Source organism: Ictidomys tridecemlineatus, chromosome 7 (assembly GCF_052094955.1).
Source record: "Ictidomys tridecemlineatus isolate mIctTri1 chromosome 7, mIctTri1.hap1, whole genome shotgun sequence".
Taxonomy (NCBI): Eukaryota; Metazoa; Chordata; class Mammalia; order Rodentia; family Sciuridae; genus Ictidomys; species Ictidomys tridecemlineatus.
In genome coordinates, this window is record NC_135483.1 from 171,101,482 (window position 1) to 171,124,105 (window position 22,624).

General features: G+C 39.4%; 1 long non-coding RNA gene across 2 annotated transcripts in view; it reads right to left on the reverse strand.

Moving 5' to 3' along the window:
- Positions 1–5,962: 5,962 nt before the first annotated feature.
- LOC144365609 (uncharacterized) overlaps positions 5,963–22,624 on the reverse strand; it is a 70,746-nt gene continuing 54,084 nt past the window's right edge. For both annotated transcript variants that reach the window (XR_013424267.1, XR_013424268.1), the window contains exon 3: positions 5,963–6,539. This is a non-coding gene — a long non-coding RNA (uncharacterized LOC144365609). The remainder of the gene's footprint in view (positions 6,540–22,624) is intronic.

Consider the following 22,624-nt stretch of genomic DNA (forward strand, 5'->3'; position numbering starts at 1 on the left):
ACATGAAAGAGGCCCACCAATAGGGAAGGGATGGACCCAGAGGCCAAACAGGAAGCCTTCTCTTCCACAGATTGGAGGTGGAGCTGAAGATGATGGTTGGCTTTCGAGGTTTAGGGATAAGGAAGAACTTATAGAAAGCCCCAGATATGCTTGGCATATATGAAATAGGCCAAAATAAATTTTTTAAAAGGCTATTGTTGTTTCACAGTTTTTAATTTCACACCCTCCGTAACAAAGTTTAGATAGACATCTTTAAAACTCTCTGGGTTGGGCTCTCATGCTCAGGAGAAAAGGTTACCACAAATGTAGTCTGAGAGGGTGGCAGCCAGATGGAGCCTGGGGGACCCAGATTTTGCTAGAAGAAATCCTATTTCTCCCTTAAAGAAGTGGACATAGCTGGGCACAGTGGTACATGCCTGTAATCCCAGCAGCTCGGGAGGCTGAGACAGGAGGGTCATAAGTTCCAAGCCAGCCTCAACAAAACCAAGGTGCTAAGCAACTCAGTGAGACTCTGTCTCTAAATAAAATACAAAATAGGGCTGGGGATGTGGCTCAGTGGTTGAGTGCTCCCGAGTTCAATCCCCAGTATCCCCCAAAATATTTTTTTTAAATGAGGTGGGACATAGCAAAAAGTAAAATCATTCACTGCATAAAGTCGACTACAAGTGTAACTTGCATTGCTAGTACCCGTTGCCATCATGCCCTAAGCTAAATGAGGCACATGCAAGCCATTATTTCATAAATATTTAATTTTAAACTTGTAAGTCAGGCACAAAGTTTCCTCAAGCAACACATTCTCACTCATTGACAATATCATTGGGTTGACATTATAAGTAAAAAAGAGATATTTCTTTAAGAAGAAATCTTTTTAAGCTGATACATCATTTTCAATACACCCTGTGTACAAAGTTGCTGTCTTCAGAGGTTCTTTGGATTATTTTAATCTGTTTTTTTTTAAGCTAACATGGTACTTTTGGACCTTCAGACTTCTTTTGCTTTGCTTTGATGATGTTCTTTTTTTCTTTTCTCCTCCTAGCTTTATCTCTGTTCAAAAGCAAACTTTTAAATCCTGTAAGTAGAAATTGGAACAACTTCTGGGTTTTACACAGTACCTAGCTAGCTCCTCAGAATATCCTTTCTTCTATTTTTTTAGTATACATTTTTAAAGGTAATAATAAACTCAACTTTGACCTGCAGTATCTTCAAATAAATAAATTAGTAAAAGAAAGTTCTAGGCAAAAAGAAAAATGGATAAAAAAGCAAATAAGACTGGAAAGCTATTTTTTAAAAGTCCTAAAATGTAGTGTGTGTGTGTGTGTGTGTGTGTGTGTGTGTGTTATTGTTTGTATGTGTGATGTAAGCAAGCAAATTTTGAGTAAGTAAACAAAAATGAAAGAAAATGAGAAAAGTGTTTTGGGAGTCACTTTTGAAGTCTTCCCATCAGACAAATTTGTCAGCATAGAAAAGAAGAAAAGAACTGTGAACATCCTGGTTCCCTGGCACCTGTTTATACCAGCAAGCTCTGACCTTCACAGTCCCTTTGTCTCTACATTGTCATTTGGGTTCTTTGTTCTTAGCTCCCAGGACAGGGTGGGGATGGTTTCCCTGTTTCTTTTCCTCTCCTTTTATTTTTCCTTCACCTCTCCACTTTCCTCCTCCTCTTTCTCCTCCTCCTCCTTCTTGGTTTTTAAATTCAATTTGGTATAGAAGGTCTTTCCTGGTTTGCATACAAGCATTGTTTTTTCCCGTTACAGATAATAATTTTTTTCTGATCAAAACATGATCCGTGCATGAAAACTCTTTCTGCTGCCACAGTTGCGTGCTGCGCCACACGAAAACCTACAATGATTCCCCTGTAGTTGTTTTCACGCTGCAACAAACACAGGAACCAAGTCAAAGCCAGACACAGGATGAGTTCAACTGCCACACATATTTGAGGCTAAGGGGGAAATTACTTCTGGGAGAAGCAATGTGTTGGCTTAAATTCGCTATGAAATATAAATGAATCATGTCAAATCTTTTGCTGAAGCAGAAATTGATGGAGGAGGGGGCAAAGACAAGAAAGGGTGTTGAACCTTTTAAGGAGATGCTCTCAGCAGAAGGGAAAAAATCATGCAGAAGAAAAGGGTGAGTGCACTGAAGGCCAGCTGGATGTGGATCTCCACTTTCTATTGAACTTGGCCTACACTTCCATGTCAGGGATATGAAAAAGTATCCAATTATATTCACTCAAAATCAGGCAGAAAACACACACTTGCCTCAGAGAAATGGGCATCTATAGAGCTCACAAAATCCAGGCAGTTGTGGTCTAATAGGGCCTCCCTATTCCACTCTGGGTGCTGATCTGAATTCATCAGTTGAACAATAAGAACTATAGAAGCTGTTTTCACAAAGCATGTGATTGAATCAGTGGCAGAATTTGTTTGTATGGGTTCAACACCTTTAGAATTTCTCTCCCTGCTGACCAGGAAGTCCACATGCACACCATCACACAGTTCTGTCTCTCTCTCTCCCTCTCCCTGTGCTCCCCACCCCCACACTCTTCATCTGCACCCTTCTTAATTCAAATTGATGCAAAGGTGCAGTTTCCAAATTTTCCAAACACCTCGCTGTCCCAACAACCTGTCCCCAAGTCTTCCTTCTTAGTTCTTAAAAAGAACCAAACTTGAAGAGAAAATGGTAGCTTCCCTTCTCAGCCTCCCCCAAATCCCTATCCTTGCCAAACACAAACAGTGCTCAATCAGACCATCCTTAAAATCCAAGTGAATTTTATCCCCCAGATCCCCACACAAAACCACTACCACTATGTTACTATCTATATCAGTAAGGCTATGTTGGTTATTACTCAACCGACTACTTCTGATGTTGATGCTTTTAAAAGTGATCAGAGTCCCTTCAGGTAATTTCAAATGTATTGGGTTTAGCAGAATACATTTTGTAGAACTATGCACAACAAAACCATTTCTTCACCAGCTATTTCAGCGGACCAGAGTCTGCTTATTTCAGAAGCCCCTCGATGCCTTAGGAATATTTGTCTCATTATCCCCATTATTTTCCCCTCCAGGGAACTGTCCCTAATAAACTTTGCTATGTCTCTTCTCCTGGCTAGTTTTAATATGAGCCAGGGGAGACATTTCAGAAAAACACGAGTTCTTTTCTGCCTGGGCTTGCAAAATTGTCTTTTGCTGCAGATGCATCTGTTAGTAATGATTGAGACAATCTGTGCAGCACAAGACAACTTGTTGAGAGATGACTCTAAAAAGACCCTCTTCTGCGAAATGTTTAAACTCACCGTACTTTTTCATGACAGCTGGATCTCAAATTTAATGTCCCCAGTAGACTAGATGATGCCTTCTCATTTGGCATGGTCATTTTAAAGTAACACTTGCTTCTTGGAACAAGAGGTCCTTGAGAACTTCAGATGCCTAAGACCATAAATATGACTGGAAAGCATGCTTCAAGTTCAAGTGCCATTTCCAAGTCTGACCCTCTTTGATAGGCCAAGATGATTTGAGTTTAATAAAGATGCTCTTTGAAAAAACTGGAATCCCTTGGCATTTCTTTACATGGCCAAGAATATCTCAAATCTAAGGTCAAATTCTCAGGAGACTGAGAACGTCAGAAAACCCCTACAGTAACTCTCCAACCACTTCTCTTATCATCTTTTTGCCTTGGTCTGGAAATGAAATCAGCAATATTTTGCCAGAGACTCAGATAGTGTGGGTACGATTACCAGACCCAATGGGTCCAAGACAAACCTAGAGCCATTTTTGGGTTCCCATTTCCCTTATAGCTATATTTGCTGACATAAAAGATAATAAGGTAAGGCCACCCTGCTGGAGCAGGGATTATGGACCCTAAAGAGTATAAGGCCATGTTATGGTTTAGATAAGAGGAATCCCCCAAAAGCTCATGTGTGGGACAATATCATAATGTTCAGAGGTGAAATGACTTGAGTTATGAGAGCCTTACCTAGTCAGTGTGTTAATCCACTTGAATGGATTAACTGGGTGGTAACTGTAGGCAGGTAGGGGTATGGCTGGAAGTAGATCACTGGAGGTGTGTCTTTGGGATATATATTTTGTCTCTGGTGAGTGGAGCATCCCCACCTTCTCTCTTTCTCTCTCTCTGCCTCCTAGTGCCATATCCTGAGCTACTTTCCTGCTCCAGGCCTTCTGCCATGTTGTTCTGTCTCATCTTGGGACTAGAGCAATGGAGTCCGCTATCTATGGACTGAGACCTGTGAAACTCTGAGGCCCAAATAAACTTTTCCTTCTTTCAAATTGTTCTTGTCAAGTCTTTTTGGTCACATCAGCAAAATAGCTGACTAAAATAGGGCATATGCTAGGCGGACAAGAAGTCAATGATAAACATGGTACCTTTTCCTGGAGTGTGAGTAACAGAGGAAATATCATTATGTTTAGAGCATTACAAAATAGAGTAAAACAAGATCTTGGAATAAAATGCACCATTCATGGAATTTATAAAACCTAAAACTGCAAATACATTTTAAGCTGGAGGCAAGAGCTTATAACTCCAAGCACAGATTTCAGGGGTCCAAGTTTTGTTTCCTCCTCCATTAGCAGCACCCTGATGATATTTGAGAAAAACTATGCTAATATACTTCTCTCAGAACAACCAACATTTTAACAAGATACTTTAATCAGGTGGGGGGAGGAATGTCTGTTAACAAGAAAGAGAATGAATTAAGAAAAAAGTTTTAAAAAGAAAAAAAAGCATGGTTTTATAGGAGTCTTGTTGTATGTAGGGGACTAGTGCTCCAATCCACCTCATTTTAAATAAAGGTAGAATCCAAGGTCCAGGAAGGTTTAGTAATTTGCCTAATATCAAATAACTCCACCAAGCAAAGCCAAGCCAGGCAATGACAAGAAATAGTAAGATAAGGAGAGACTTGCCTGGACCTCATATCATGGCCCACAGCCAACTGTTTGCCCCAGGGCTTGGAATTTGCTCCTAGTTAGGGAGCAGCAGCAACCCTCCTAGCCTGCCTAGGAAGGATCCTGTCCCTAACACACAGCAGGGCCCTGACAGACCCAGGAAGGTTTCTTGGATTTATTCTCTCAGGAGAAGCTTCTGTTGAACTGTTGATCCCCACAGCTTGGCCAGAGACAGTTTTGATGATAAGGACCTACTACTCTTGGCTGGTGGGAAGAAGGTCTTTGAGGGACTGCACAGTAATTAGAAAAATGTGCAATTTGAAGATAAATGACTGCCTTGGATGTCAATCTCTGGTTCCCTCTGCATGTCTCTTGGGCCTGATTCTCACATCTGCCACTTTACCTCTGTTTCCTCTTTGCTTTTTCTGTCTCTGGTTTCTGCTTTCTCTACACTCTCCATTTTTTTTTTCTCTGTCTTTCTCTTCTGCCCATTTTCTCTCTTTATTTGATTTGAAAAATTGTACCATTTGCTTCCAAGCCTGAGGATACAAGCATCACAATATGTAATTAAAATATGTAAAATGTATTGCTTGAAGTTTTGTTGCATATTTATTAATATGTCTATTTGAAATATTTCAGCCCAGGCTGTGAGATATTCTGCATATTCTAGTTGAGGCTTCTACTTCAGGAGTAATCAGCTGCTTCATGGAAAATCCATGGTCCTGGGGCACTCGATAAGCCTTCTATCAAGAAAAAAAAAAAAAGAAGAAGAAATAAACTTACAAAGATCTATTACAATTGCTTCTGTTTTCTATATCTCAATCAGCTCTAAAAGTTTTACTTATTAGCATAGTGAATTTCTTTTTTTTTTAAAGAGAGAGAGAGAGAGGGAGAGAGGAGAGAGAGAATTTTAATATTTATTTTTTAGTTTTCAGTGGACACAACATCTTTGTTGGTATGTGGTGCTGAGGATCGAACCCGGGCCGCACGCATGCCAGGCGAGCGCGCTACTGCTTGAGCCACATCCCCAGCCCCAGCATAGTGAATTTCAAAAATATCAAAAGTGACTACTTAAACAAATTCATGCTTTTTAATTGGCATATCACAGAGTTTTTCCACAGACTTATACCCCTCCTCAGATGTATCATTTTACAGCAGTAGATCTGAGATTATAAATGGGCTTTAATGGCAAAGGGTTATAAATACATTTCTAAAAGGTTATAAATGGGATTGAATGGTGAAAGTAAATGTGTTGGTGATATTAGGTAGATAAAATATTGAAGAGACCCTGGACCCCTGCTCAAACAAGATTTTCAGAATCCAGCAAGACCTATAGTCCATCTCTTTTGAGATGATGCCCTGAGCTTGACCTCTAAATGCTCCCGAGTCCAACACTCAGCCAGGAATATTTCCAGTTGCCTGGATTGTAGAAGAACAGAATCCAGCGGGTGAAGGATCTCCACACCTGCCTCAAGGGGAGATTTTATGCAAGTTGGGATGGACGCGATCCAAAGGGCAGAGACCTGGGATGCCATCATTTGCACAGAGCAGATTGAGCAGTCTTGTGTCTTCTTACATGACTCTTCAGTGAATGCTCACGTGCAGAGAGGAATTGGGCCCAAGATCTGCTTTCATGATGACCTGGTAGGAAGGTGATGAAGAAATATCAACCCCTCACTCACCACAAACTTCTCCTGTTAATCTCCTAAAAGAGGACTCAAGCCTTGTGCATTAACAATTGGCTATAGGCAAGATTATAACAACAATATATTTTTTAAAACACTTACTTGTCAATGACCTTTATTTTATTTATTTTTATGTGGTGCTGAAAATGGAACCCAGTGCCTCACACATGTTAAGCAAGTGTTCTACCACTGAGCCACAACCCCAGCCCAACAATGATATTTTTTAAATGAGCCTGGCACCATGGCTCATACCTGTAATCCCAGCTACTCAGGGAACTGAGGCAGGAGGATTGCAAGTTCGAGGTCAGCCTGGGAAACTTAGAAACCCTGTCTTAAAATAAAAAAATAAAAAGAGCTGAGATGTGACCCAGAGGTAGAGCACTCCTGGGTTCAATTCCCTGTACTGCAAAAACAGAAAAAAAAAGAAACCCAAAGACAGCTTTCTTTCATATTTCTGCTTCCTCTAAAAAACCTTTCTGAAAGAAATACCAAGAAGAACCCTGCAAAAAGAAGCTGAGGTAGAAATCTAGGCTCCCCGCCACTACTGGCAATTATTTGTACAACTTTGGGAAAGTCAGAGTCTCGGTTTTTCACCTGGAAAGCAGGAATAATTGTTTACTTGTGCCAAGTGTCTTGAGCTTTGAAGAAATCAAAGTTTGATTGGGAGAAGGATATTATTGGGATTATTTTGGAGGGTGATGGTTTTATTGATTTTGGTTTTATTTATATCACACAATTTAGCCATTTAAAGTAGGCTACTCAACGGCTTTTAGTATATTCATAGAGTTGTGTAGTCAACACCATAAGCAATTTTAGGACATTTTGTCATCCCTGAAAGAAACTGTATATCCCTACCTATCCCTCTCCAGTCTCCTCGGTGTTTCCTAGCATTACTAATTTACTTCCTATGTCTACATTCTGCCTATTCTGGATATATCACATAAATAGAATCATACAATACGTGGACATTTAAGACTGACTTCTTTTACTTAGTTTAATGCTCTCAAAGTTCATCCATTCATTCCTTTTTAGGTCATTCATTCCTTTATCCATCCATGAGTTGATAAACATTTGGTTTGTTTACACCTTGTTGTATTATAAATAAAGCTGATATGAACATTTTATATACAAATTTTTGTGCAGATATGTTTTCCTGTCTCTTGAGTATGTATCTTGGGGTGGAACTGCTAGATTGTTTGGAATTCAATGTTTAGTCATTTAAGGAACAGACTGTTTTCCAAATGGCTATGCCATTTTACATTCCCACCAGCAGTGTAGGAGGAGTCCAATTTTCCCATATCTTTGCCAACACATTTTATTGTCTATCATTTTATTATTGTGGATCCAAAGTGTTATCTCATTTTGGTTTTGATTTGCATTGCTCCAGTAGCTAATGATCTCTAGCATATTTTTTTTTTTTTGTACTTGTTGGCCTTTTGTCTCTTTTGGAGAGAGAAAATCTGACTATCATTGAGCTATAAGAGTTCTTTAAATATCCTAAGTATAAATCCCTTAGAAATGATTTGGAAATTTTTTCTCCAGTTCTGTTAATGTTTTCACTTTCTTATGTCCTTTGAAGAACTAAAGTTTTTAATGTTAGAGAAATCCAATTTGTTTTTCTCTTCGTTTGTGCTTCTTATCTAAGAATTCATTGCCAAATTCGAGGTCACAATGAGTTATTTCTGTTATATATTCTTAGCTCTTAGATTTAGGTCTTCAATCCATTTTGAGTTGATTTTTGTATATGGTGCGAGGTAGGGATCCAACTTCATTCTTTTGTAGGTGGCTATCCAGTTGTTCCAGCACCAGTTGTTGAAAAGATTATTCTTTCTCCACTTTAATTATATTAGTAACTTTGTTTAAAATCAATTGACCTTACATACATAGGTCTATTCTGGACTTCCACTTCTATTTCTATGAGCAATATATCTATCCTTGTCCAGTACCACATGGTCTAGATTATTACTGCTTTGTAGGAAGCATTGAATTGGGAGTGAGAGTCCTCCAACTTTGTTCTTCCTTTTCAAAATACTTTTAATTATTCTGGGTCCTTGGCATTTTCATTTTAATTTCCATCTCCTTTTTATCTCAAAAAGGAAAATAATTCTAGTGTTTTGGGGTTGTAACATCTTTAAATGGCTTTTGATTTTTGCCTTCTTGGGATTTAAAAGCAAACCAGTCTAAAATGTTTATGGTTTGGCATCCTTGATATAGTAGGAATTTCCTAAAAACAAGTTTATCAAAGACAGAACATTCTTTAAATTTCTTTTCACACTATTTATCCTCTCTTTTTCCTAATGAGAAATTCTTTAAAACTGTTCAGTTTAGGAAGCTTTGCCTGCTAAGAATGGCTTCAGACATTTGACCACATCTTCCTTTACTTTAGACTTCTAGAGGTTGTCTCTGGTTAATCAGAGAAGCAGGGGCAACAAACAAATATAATATCAATTCAGCAATTTGAAAAAAAAAATTTAAATGTTCTCGGAAACCATTCTTACTTAAAATCCTTGATCCAGGCATCACCTAATAAAAGGTTGGGCTCCCTTCTCTCCCTCCCTTCACCCCCACTGGGTAATGCAATGGTCTCAGGAACCCTAATAAAATCCCCTCTCAAATGAGCACATTGAGAGGCAATAGAAATGGTGCTAAAAGCAGTGGAAACCTGCAGAGAGAGGAGAGGAAAGGATGGAGAAGAAGATAAGGGAATAACCAATAGGAAGAGAGAAGAGAGGAGAGTGAAGAGGGGAAAGGGAAAGGGGGGCTCAGGAAGGGAGAGAGAAGCATATGGCAGGTATCAATTATTTACCATTTATGTACAAGAAAAATATGCACTTTAACTACAGGAAGAGCACCAAATCCACTCAATAACCGTTTAAAAGCATATGGAAATAAAACATAGCCATTTAAAGGGCTGTAATAAATGTGCAATGCTCTTTGTAATGCCCCTGAAAGAATACAAGTGTTAAGCCTTGATAAATTACACTTAAAAGTAAGTGTAACATAAAAACGAAATTAGGCATACAAATAACCTCACACTTAGGCATTTTTTAAAAGTCTCTTTCAAACAGTTAATTAGAAAAGCCTCTAAGGAGCATAACTTTTCTTCTCCCACATTCTCTTCCCTTAACACTACAGCCAAGCAAGTGGCAGAAGCAAATAAACAGATCTAGGATGCAGAGCAGGTCTGCATTATTTCCTCTGCCCTGGAAAAGGAAAAAAAAAAAAGGAAGAAAATAAATAGAAGGCACTGTTGGAATGGTTCCCCTCGCTTATTAGAGAATTGAATGAAACCCTTTAAACAAGGGTCACAAAAAATATGTAGATGGCATTGTGGGCTGTGTTTCCCAATTGCACATTTTAATAGCTTCAATGTTCTCTTCAAAATGTACTAGCCAATCAGAAAGTACTATTAACCTCATGTGCCCATTCATTAACATCTGCTGCATAATATAGCCGTGTTTCCAGTAAATCAGGCCCAGCATGTTCCAGCCTTAAGAAAAAGAGAATCAAAAAGAGTTTTGCTCCAACAGAACTGTGGCCATTAGATCCCAGATTAAAGCAGAGGAGGTGGGGTGTGACTGCTGGCAGACTGCTGTGTTCCAGCTTGCAAATTCCACAAAAAAAGGTTCTAGTCACCCATAAGAGTTCTCTCATCAGTCAATGAGTCCCACGCTATCTTTGTCACCCTTTCTAATCAGTGCCCAAAGCTCTTTTATATTGGGGGGCATAGTACATGATATCTACATATTTTGTGAATGTTGTAGTTTGGGGCTCTCCAGGAAAACAACACAGAGACAGAGATTAGTGTGTAGGACATTTTTATGAAATGCTCTTGGGATTCGACACTGGAAAGCTTAGGAAAAGACGCAAAACTGGGCAAAGGGAGGAGTTGAAACACAACGCAATTTTCAGTACACATTTCAGCTGACCCTCTGGGGAGTTCTGAAGATAGGATGACTTCTCAGGGCTGTCCCAACAGAGGTGAGAGGGCAAGGTCTGTCTATCCCTTCAACAGACAGTCCATGGTTGCAGCTTTCCCAAGAAGAAAACAAAGAGGGATAATGCACAGGGTAGCTCAGAAAGGTTGAGAGAAAGTAGGGTCTTATTGGAGGCTGAGACAACCCTAGTAGGGACTCACAGCTGAGGGCCATCTGTCGGTGGCAGCTCTATGGCTGGAAGAGCCAGACCTGATGGAAGATTGTCTTATTCCATTCTCCACTGCTAGAACAGAATTCTAGAGGCTGGATAATGCATAAAGAAGTTAACTTGACCCATAATTCTGCAGGCTGAAAGTTCAAGATCAGACAGCCCCATCTGCCAAGGGCCAGATGTCCTAACATGGCAGAACAACAGAGGGCAAGCAGGTATGTAGAAGAGACAAAACCTGAGGGGTGAGTTCTCTTTATCACAACCTACTCTCTACTCCCACAAGAAACACATGAATCCTTTTTATCAATTTAATTACTTCTTAAAGGCCCCATCTCCCAACCCCGCCACCATGGCAATCAAATTTCAACGTGAGTTTCAGAGTGGACAAACCACACTCAAGGCACTGCAAGAATCTAAGCGCCACATCTCCATGTCCATCTCAGGGAGAACTCTACACCCCTTGCCTTTCTTCAGTTTTTTTGTGAAGCAATAGTATCTCAAGAACTAAGCTACCCGTTTTGCATAAAGGAAAACTAACAATTATGAAAATCAAGGAGCCCAAACCTTTCATAGGTAAGCCCTCCTGTATTTAAGAAAGAAAAGGCATCCTGAGGAAATAATAGTAAACCTTGCATAGAAATACAGACAATCCACTGACATGGGTTCAAGATGGACAGAAATGGAGAGATGTGGCTAATGGAGAAATATCCTGGAGCTTTGAATTGTTTCCCCTTCCTGTCTTCTTTCTATCTTTACAGATGCTGGAGGGCAAGATTTACTCCATAAATTATACTCTGACCCCATTTTCTAAATTTCATTAAAAACACTTTTTTCTTTTTTTATCAGAAAATTCCTCTTTCAACTCTCACAAAGACACTCCTGGGTCTGTCTTATTACCCAATAAGTAACCTGCCACTGTGCACGCTGACTGTAAGGCAGCCTGCGCTGCCGTTCTAACAATGCTCCTAGGTGTGCCCAGACCTCCGCCGCTCACCCTGTTGTGTCATTTCACTTAATTAATAAGCAGAACAAAGATTTTTGAAGAGGAGGAAATTTGATTACACAGCATTGCAATGGCACTGGTGTCTACTGCAGAGTGGGGTCTGCCCCCTTGAAATCTCTATTCGCTCCACCATTGCACAGAGGAAATGTCAGCTCAGCTCCCTTATGTCCCCTCCCAGGTAACCTTTAGCTGCATCTCTCAGTAACACTAAACCATTAGTCATGCCTGGGTCAGTGATGTGTCAATAACAGAATAATTATTGAAGGAAGTCTGAAGAGGAAGGACAGCGGCCTCAATTCAGAATTAGCTCAACCCCAGCCGGCACCACGGCTTGTTGAATAAATGAATGGATGTCGAATAAATGGCCCCTTTACTTCTGGAGACCTAAAGGCTGTTGATTCCATTAATCCAGGGGGTTATTTGTAGCTGCTAAACACCTTTTTAGACCAATAAGTGGCATGGCTTTTACTCCTGCTGACTGCAGCCCACCCTTCTCCGGTAGAACAAATTTACTGTAGTTAATGGCTCTGGCATTTCAAAAGGAAGTCAGTCACAGGGCTGTTTGGAACACCTGCAACTATGCAGAACACTGGATGCAGAGGGGTATGGGCTTGAGATCCTGAAATTAGAGATTCCTGAAACTCTGTGCTGGACCTCTGATAGAAACCCAACAGTGAGGCACAGAGCAGAGAAATCAGGGGCATTCTGAGAGGTGATGTGGCTAATCAGTTAAAATCAGGAACACCAGAGAGACGTGGGAAGTGAGAGAATGCTATATGAAAGTGGATACAAACACAAGCCAGGGAACCACCAGAAGTTAGGACAATGGTCTGCAACAGAGTCTTCTCTAGTGCCCTCAGAGACAGCATGGCCCTGTGACACTTGGTCTTGGACTCTTGGCCTCTAGACCTAACAGATAATAACTTCCTTTGGTTTAAACAATTCTGTTTATGGTACTTTGTCATGACAGCCTAGCAAACTCATGCATTGAGGTAATAACTTGCACCCAGCAGGCCTTATCTGGAGTTGTAGCCTCTTCATCTTGGGCAAGTTACTTAAACTTCTTGATTCCCCATTTCATATAAAACCAGGATAATAATACACAGCTTATCTACATTGCAAATTTATTATGGGAATTAAAACTTTACATATACAAAAGCACTTTCCAAACTCTAGCAGAGCCAAGGAAAAGTGGGTCTGGGCCAGGAAAAGCAGGCAGAGACTCAAGAGTAGTTTCCACGCTGTGACAGTCTTCATTGACAGCAAAATATAATATTTCTAAAATGCTTATTTTTAAAAAAATAAGCAAGTATTTCTTTTATCTTCATTGTGGCTAGAATAAAACCCGTGGCTCAGTTGTTGCAAAGAGCTTTGTTAAATGAAAAAAGGATCTAAAAACCAAATAACTTTAAAAGGCAATTCCTTGATATTATGTGACAAAAATAGCACTTCCTGTGGCATTCCTCTCCCAAACCCATAATCTCAGATTAATTGCAAGAAAAGCATCAAACTCCAATAGGGGCATACCCTACAAAATACCTGACCAGTCCTCCTCAAAACTGTCAAAGTCCTCAAAAGCAAAACCTGAGAAACTGCCACAGCCCACAGAAGGTTGAGGTGTCATGAGGTCCACATGTCATAGGGTACCCTAACTGGGATGCTAGAATAGAAAAGAAGGCACTATCTATCTAAAACAAAGGAAATTAGAATAAATTGCATACTTGAGTTAATAATAATGGGTCCATATTGGTTCATTAATTTTAACAAATGTCCCATGTTAATCTAAGATATTAGCAAAGGGGAAAGTGGGTACTTTCCCCTTTATATATAATATATGGATTATATTATATTATAATCATATTATATTATTTAGGGTACAGGAGTGTGGGTATGCTCTGAACATCTTCTCAATTATTCTTTAGGTCTAAAACTGTTCTAAAACATAAAGTCCATTTTTCAAAAATCAAAGAACACCCAGAGTTCCCTTTTTTCTTCTTTAGAAGAGCAGCAGAGGATGCTAGGCATTGAGGCATACACATGTAATCTCAGAGACTTGGGAGACTGAGGCAGGAGGATTGTAAATTCCATACCCTGTCTCAAAAATGAAAATAAAAGGTCTGGGGATGTAGCTCAACAGTAAAGTCCCCCTGGGTTCAATCCCCAGAACCCCCTCCAGAAAGGAAAAGAGATTATTAGAGAAAATTAAGTGTGTGGCTCACAAAAACACTTTTTAAATGACTCTTTCATCTTTCCTCCAGGTATTATATAAGTTGTAACTTCTCCAGAGCCTCTCGTTCTCTAAATGTCCACACACACATTTGCACATATAGTCATACATGCACATACACACATATTACTTTCACAACACTGCCCAACACAGAGAAAACATTATATATATATATATATATATATATATATATATGTTTAGTCTCATTACCCCTGATGATACACTGCCAGGTGCCAAGCCCTCCTTGACAAGTGTCATCTTTAACCACCACTCAGTCCTTTTAGAACACCTAGGGTGACCCAGTATTTCCATCTCCCTTTCCTTCACCTGATGTCCATAGAAACATGACAGACTCCTGGAATTATGCAGTTCTCCAGGTCTGTCAAATATTCTAATTTTTAAAAATGGGGGGGCGGTGGCGGCTGGGGTTGTGGCTCAGCGGTAGAGCGCTTGCCTAGCACATGCGATGCCCTGGGTTTGATCCTCAGCACCACATAAAAATAAATAAATAAAATAAAGGTATTGTGTGTCCAACTACAACTAAAACATAAATCTTTAAAAAAAATTGTAGTAGATAAAATTTGTAGTGGAAAATTAGTAATAGATAAAATTCTAGTAGGCAGTTTGTAATAGATAAAATTCTAGTAGGCAGTTTGTAATAGATAAAATTCTCTGGCTCAATATATGATAAATATCTTAAAAGTCAAAGTAGATTTATTTCATTTTCTTCTTACATATGAGCTATTTTTACATTTATGAAATTGGCAGTTCCAACAGACAATAGACAAAACTGGTACTATTTGAATAAAGTTCAAAACTATGGATTATATTATTTAGACAAACTTGGATCTGTCACAAAACTATTCTTTAAAAAAGCAAGGAAGCAGTGAACACAAAATTCAGGAATGTTTCTCCCCTGGGCTAGAGAAGAGGTAAGGTGGGGTAAAGCTCTAGTCTTGCCTTAGATGAGTATTAAATTATTTAACTTACAAATATATTTTCTTTAGTATCAAATAAAAATATGCATTTTGAAAGATAATAAAAACCTAATTAGAGTATTATATCAATTAGACTTCTGCAGGCAAAAAGACCAACTTTCGATTACAGAAAGGGAAAAAGATTCATAAGATTTTGGGTGGCTCACAGGATACCCAGAAGGAAGCAGACAACTACACTATGGCTCAGCCAAGACCTCAGGAAGCAGAACTGGCCCTAGGAAGACATCACTGAACACAAATACTACCACTTACATCTCCAAAGCCACCAACACTTGGACCTTGCCATATGGCCTCTCAGAACTGGTGGGGGGCTGGCTGCTGGGGTGAGATGTACTCATGGCTTCTGTTTCTCCACACTTCTAGCTCTGTGTGGATGAATCTGATTGGTGGAGCCCAGGTCATGTGCTTAGGAAACAGGTTTTCCCTCCTGCACAATTCATAAGCTGGTGAACCCCCACATATACAGAGACTTCAAATGCCAGGTGTCAACATTTTGACAAATATCCACTGCAAACCACTTTTGATGTGGTTTGCAAATGTCCACTGTTCAACATCAATGTACATCCTTCTTCCCATGAATATTCTTTTTGAAATCTTGTGCTGCTTAATGCAATGTAACTATTGCTCTATAATCAATAAAGTGTTTATCTCATCCCCAAAATGGAGGAGGGCACCCAAAGACCCAAGATCTCTTCAGGACCCACACTGAGCTCCACATGCAAGAGCTCTGAGTGTTCATTCTTATACTGGTTCCATCAAAATTTTCTTCTGATATTCTGAAGCTGCTAAACCAATGTGTTAAGTTAACCCCACCAATTCATACTATGAAAATAATGGAAAAGGAAGAAGAAAAGAAAAATAAAATTGAAGTTTGAAAGTATGTTTAATCCAACCAAAAATACTCTAGTCAATAGGTCCCCTAACCCATTCGAAGGTCCCATTGCCTTCAGCCAGAACCTCAATTGGTGACCCAGAATTTTACTCCTGAGAGATTTGAGTTGTTGGTAGTCCTAAGAATAAATGAATCTCCCTTCAGCTCTTACCACTGACCATCCATCCTCCTCCATCTCAATTTAGAGCAAGGATCCTATTTCTCTTTCAGAATCAGGATCAGTCAATCCAATGTGTTAGTCATATTTTCACCACTGTGACAAAATACCTGAGAAATAAAACTTAAAGGGAGAAAAGATTTATTTTGGCTCAGGTTTCAGAGGTTTTGGTACATTGTCAGCTGACTCCATTATTTCTGGGCCTTTAGTGAATGACACATCATGGTAGAATGGAGAGGTGGAACAAAGTTGCTAACCTCATGGCGGCTGGAAAGTGCTGGGGGGGGGGGTAGGGATCTGAGACAAAAATATACCCTTCAAAGGCATACTCTCAGTGACTTACTTCCTCCACTTGGCTCACCTCCTACAAGCCCATTCAGTCAAGAACTCATCAGTAGATTAATCTGTTAATGAGATCAGCACCCTCACTTCCCAAAAGCCTCACCTCTAAACACTGCTACACTGGGAACCAAGGTTTCAACACATGAACCTTAGAGGACATTCTAAATCCAAATAATAATACCATAGCCCCCCTTTTTGTCTCTTCACATGTTCACATGAGGTAGTAATGGGAGTCTCCAGAGTGGGATTGTTTTCAAGAGTATATTAGTTTTCTAGAGTGCTATAGCAAAGTACCACAAACTTGGTGGCTTTAAAACAAAAGAATTGTATTCTCCCATCATGCTGGAGACTATGGAGGATTTCTCTAGAGAAGTCTGAAATCAATGTGTTCACAGGACAAGGCTCTCTCCACAAATTCTAAGGCAATATCTTTCTTGACCCTTCCTTGACTCTTGCAGCTTTTAGTAGTTCCAGGTGATGCTTGACTTAAAACACATAACTCCAATTTCTGCCTGTCTTCATGTGGTCTTCTCCCCAGGGTGTCGCAAGTCTTCTTCTCTTTACTCGTAGAAGGAACCCAGTCATTGGATTTGCTCTATACTGGGAATGATTTCACCTCAAAATCTGAAAATAACCCTAATTCCAAATAAGTTCACATTCCTAGATACCAGGGGTTCCGATTTAGACATATCTTGGGAGAGGGGTTGCAATTCAGCCTACTACAGTGAACACCCACATGGAGTATACAAACTCTCTAACTCTGAGCTCATTCTGTGATTTGTGATCATATACCTTGTCCCCAAACCTCCAAGTCAACAATCTCCCGTTCTTGTTCTTGCCATCCCCATCCAACCTGCCAAACCACTTACCCTGCCCATGAAATCAGGGTAGATCCTTTCCTCAGACTCTCTCTAGCCACATGAAGTGATCAATAAGAGGTAATGAATTGAAGGAAAGGTGTACGGTATAGATCTTCACCTTGAATTGGAGAAGGACCATAAAAAGGAGCTGAAGTAACCTCCCTGCAGCTCCACAAAAATAGACAACTGGTATCCCAAATATTATGTTACTGAGGACATCCTAGCCCAATTGATGATTGCTAAATATTAATGCTTCTAGAGTATTTATATTTGGGACAATTATGCTGAAGTCATTATTTTTTCTAGAGACATAAAGCTAAATGGACATCCTCTAAATACAATACAATAAAGGTTTCCACTATTAATAATTGTGAAAAGAAGCCCATCCATCCATCCTCTGGCCTTGGGGTTCCTGGAAGAATGGCTTTCTGTTTCCATATAGCACACATTTTCTATTATATAGCATTGCCTCTTGAAATATCTTCAGACAAAGGGAAATGGAGCCCACTATAAAAATATATATAGGGCCACATTTAAATGCCACATAATAATGCACTGAGAAAACATTTAGCCACACTTTCATGTCAGCGTTTTTCTTCTTATCCTCACTGATCATTTGAATTTTAGAAAAATGAAACCAAGAATAGAACTGAGACCTTTTTGTTCCATTACTCCTGAATAAGGAAGACCACACTATCCGCCTCCTTTGTATTCTTTCTTCTTTACTAAGAAATTTGTCACTCATGCTGTTTCTCTGACAATCAATTCATTGATCTTCACCATTCCACTCCAGGAATATTTGAAATGCAAATGAGGTCACAGGTCTCTTTTCCATTAAAAAAGGGTCATTCAGAAACAGTAAAATAGTGCAATTCTATAAATCCACATCTTTCTACCATGTATACATACTAACTTTTATTTTCTTTAATTCTTTATCTTTATCAAAGCAAAAAAAAAAATCTGCTAGCAAAAGCATACACTAGTTAATCTCCTAAAATGCAGGAAATCACGATATTGGAAGCATCCTTATCAATTTTACTTGAAACCCCTCGATTTCTTAGACACTAACCATCAGCAGACTTAGCAAAGCTCTTTGTATCTATCATCTACTTCATGCATCATTCATGTAAAAGGTGACCTGGGTCCCATTAGTTGACTAGCTGATCTGAATCTTTTGGGTTACTCAGATAAGTTATTTCCAGTGGTCCTCCTTTTAAAATTAATGGAATAGAACAGAATACATGCTACTTAAAAGAATACCCTGCTGGGTATTTCTCACTAAAGTAAGGCTAATTCTTTTCTGTATTTCGCCTTTCTTTCCCACTCTTATTTTTGCTTTCATTCCAAAGGACTGTATTTTTTAAATTTATTTCAGATCCAGGACTACTGAAGATCAATGTCAAGGCCCCAGCTGAGACTCAACATACATGAATTTGAATCAGTAACTGCCCTCTGGTACAAAGCCTCCTTCTCTCAAAGTGCTGCTGTCTTTCCGCTCGAGGGCTTGGTTAAGCCCCATGAGAACAATGACCCAGTCACTTCTTGGAAGCCCTGTTGATCAGAGCCTCATAGACAGTTAAGGCTTTCCCTATAACACCCTATAGATCAGAGTAATTGCTCATTTCCTTATTTGCCATGCAATTATGACTAAGCTCAAGTGTGGCTGTGCTTTTTTAAAAAAAAAATGGATCTTGGGAGATTTAAATAAATGGTCACTATTCTGTTTTAAAATCCTCCAATAATACCCCATAAGTTCAGCTCAGAGTTCAAATCCTGAAGCTTGATACACAAAGTTTCTAGTGGCTGACTTCTGCCCACCTTCCCACCATCATCTCCTGCCTCTTCCACATGAACATTTTATTTCCACCATACCGAGCAGCTTGGTATTTCCTATGCCTCTGCATTCATGATGGCTGATATGCCCTCACCATCCCTCATCACCCAGACAACTATTCCTCCTTCTCCAGCATCAACCAGTCCAAGCCTTATCTTTCAGGTATCATTTTGGAGCTCTGATTCTGACCAAAATATCCCTGCTCCTTGCTTTCAACTGCCTGTGCCCATCTCTAAAAGACTACTCATAAGGTGCATGCAGTACCTGCTAATACGCTCATCTCTCTGCCATGCTAGTTCAGAGCACCTTCTCTCACTCTTCAATAAAAGCATAACTTTTTGCCAATTCAAATCTAAGTACTGAAGAAATGGCCACTGTGGCCACCTAGTATCTAAAATGAGGATGGCCAACCTGACTGAGATTCAATGTCACATTTGTCAGTACAGACTGGGTATCCTTTTTCTGAAATGCTTTAGTTAGGAGTGGTTTGGATTTTGAAATTTTCACATTATACACAATGAGATATCCTGGGACTGGAACCCCATAAAATTCATTTATTGTTTCATATAACCCTAAACAAATATATAAAAAGTAATTTTTTGCAATATGTCTAGAGTACCTACGTTTTGACTGCACCCATCTCATGAGGACAGGTGTAGAATTTTCTGCTTGTGGCATCGTGTCTGTGCTCAAAAAGTTTCAGATTTTGAAGCACAGTAGACTCTGGAGCATTTGGGGTTTTGCATTTTTCTAATTAGGGTTGCTTAACCTATATTCTTAATATAGGTTTATCATATTGTTTATCAATTTATCATATTGTTTGCACCTAAAAATCTCACATTATTTAATTAAATCATGTACATGTAAAATTATTTTAATGTCTTTTTATATTTTAGCGAAATTTCCAACATGCCTTCTTTAAGTCACAACTTGTCTAATAAGCTGACTTTAGCTGTTGTCTTGGGACTTGAACACCGTAATCAAGGGCAAAACACCACCCTATGAAGGAATTATTTCTATGCCCTGTGTTTCATGCTAAAGTGCCCTAAATGATACCTCCTGTCTCAACAGTTTTTGTCTTGCTTCTGGCACTATCCATAATCATAACCTTTTTCCACCTCTTCATTGGCTCAATCTTTCTGTTAGTCAAAACTCATCTGCAAGTGTCAGCACTTGCTGACATCAAACATCAAACATCTTAAACATGTAAACCAAAAAAAGATTTCCTGGGACATACAACTGATCAATTCAGGGCATAGCTAAATCTGGGGGTTGAGATGATGTCATTGGAAACCTGCCTCCTTTTGTCTTTGTTGATTTTATTTTGAAGCATGCTCTGTAACAAAGAGCGATGGCCCCATGCATGGCCCTAGCCTTACAGTATCCTTTCTGCTAGCAAATTCCATAATAAACGGCTGCTTTCCTTGAGAGTTGACTGAAAGTCTCAAGGAGAATCTCAACTGTCCCAGCTCAAGTCACATGCTCATCCCTAAACCAATCACTGTGGACAACAAAATGCATTACTTGTTCTAATTGGCTAGGATGGGTCAAGTGCCATCCCCAGGGGTGGAAAGACATTTGGTTCCATTTACAATATAAAGCCAAAAATCCCCATAAGACCAAGGGAAACTATTGCTAGAAAAAGGGTACAGGGCAGACCAATGCTAGAGATACTCTGCACCTCCCTTCTCGGCAATGTTTTGAGGGGAAAAAAAAGAAAAGCATTCCTTAACCTTCTCAAAACATTTCAACTCAACAGCTCCTAGTAATACAAGGTAAATATATCAGCCAACATCTATCAAAGACAGAACCAATATATAAAGATTACACATACACACACACTCATTTATACAAGTATACACATATGAGTGTATATGTATATATATATATATATATATATCACATGTATACAGACATATATACCAATTGTAGCACACAGATATAAATACACAGAGAGAGCAATTTATTTCAACAAATTGGTTTACATGGTTGCGGGGCTTGATAAGTCTGAGCTTTATAGGGCAAGCCAGCAGGTTGCAACTCTCAGAAAGGAACTGCCATTGTGATCTCAAGACAGCATTTCTTCTTTCTCATGAAACCTGTTTTGCCTTTTAGATCCTTCAGCTGATTAGATGGAGCCCACCAATTATACAGGATAATCTCTTTTACTTAAAGTCAACTGATTGTAGATACAATAACCTCAACCCAACCTTCAGGAAAATGTTTGTTGCAAGACCTCCAGTGCATATGTGAAACTGCAGGTAGTACTGAACCCTATATACTCTTTTTTCCCCTATAAATACATAATCATAATAAAAATTTTCTTTATAAATTAGACACCATAAGAGAGGAGCAATAACAATAATAAAATAGAACAATTATAACATACTATAATAATAATTATATGAACACTCTCATTTGTACTCACAAGTGCACATGCGCTCTTGCGCTTGTGCGCTCTCTCTCTCTCTCTCTCTCTCTCTCTCTCTCTCTCTCTCTCTCTCTCTCTCTCCCTCCCGCTTTCAATTTTCAGGTGGCAGGTAGATACACAACATCAATAAGCTGGACAAAGGTGTGATGCATGTCCAGGACAGAACAGAGTGAGGTGGCACAAGATTTTATCATGCTATTCGGAATAGTGCTTGATTGAAAACTTACGAATTGTTTAGTTCTGGAATTTTCCACTTAATAATTTCAGAACTCAGCTGACCACAGGGAGCTAAAACCATGGAAAACAATTATGGATAAGAAGAAAGTTACTGTATTAACAACATCTACCAAAGATCTTCACAGTAACACCTAGATTTTCGTCTAATTGAATAACTGGGTACCATTGTTTTTCCAGGCTGACTAACCATCTCAGGGAGTTTACATGAGACAGGAGCATCTTTGAGTCCAGTTTGAAGCAGCATTTTTTTTCTGAAGTCTTGGTTTTTATCTTTAAAAAATTGCATAGTTAACATTTTAGTCTATTCTTTATCTATATTGGTTTTATATATAAGTAATATGAAGGACTTTTTACCCTTCAAAACTTTGGGGGATAAAAGTAGTGTTTTAGGAAGGTAACCCATGTTCTCCAGGTCTCTTTAATTACTTCTGACACTCCCTCATCCCCAAAGGACTACAGGTATTCTGAGTAAGAAGTACAGACCGAGCAGACAATTTCTGTGCCTTAGCTACATGTGCTCCAGGGTCAGCTGCAGGTGAAGTGGACAGGACCTGGGTCAGCCCTTCAGGTCCCAAGGGGGGCTCCAATTTTCTGCCTTGGCCAACAGAACTCTCTGTCCAAAAAGGATAGAGAACGAAATTGCAGAGTAATTCACTCTCTTCCAAAGGAGGGCAGTTTTGGTGAACAAATGACCCCTCCGTGACACAAGTCTGAGACACAGCCCCCAAGCTTCATCAGAAGGTTCCAGAGAGATTGAGCCCCAGTTGCCCACAGTGTGCAACAGCTCAGGAATGCTCTTTAATTTGGCTTTTCCTCCATATTTGTTTTGGTCTCCATGCCCTTGCTTCTGTTTCCTGAGATTATTGCCCAAGTAAATTACTTATGCTCACCTCTTAGTTGCAGGAAAGCCC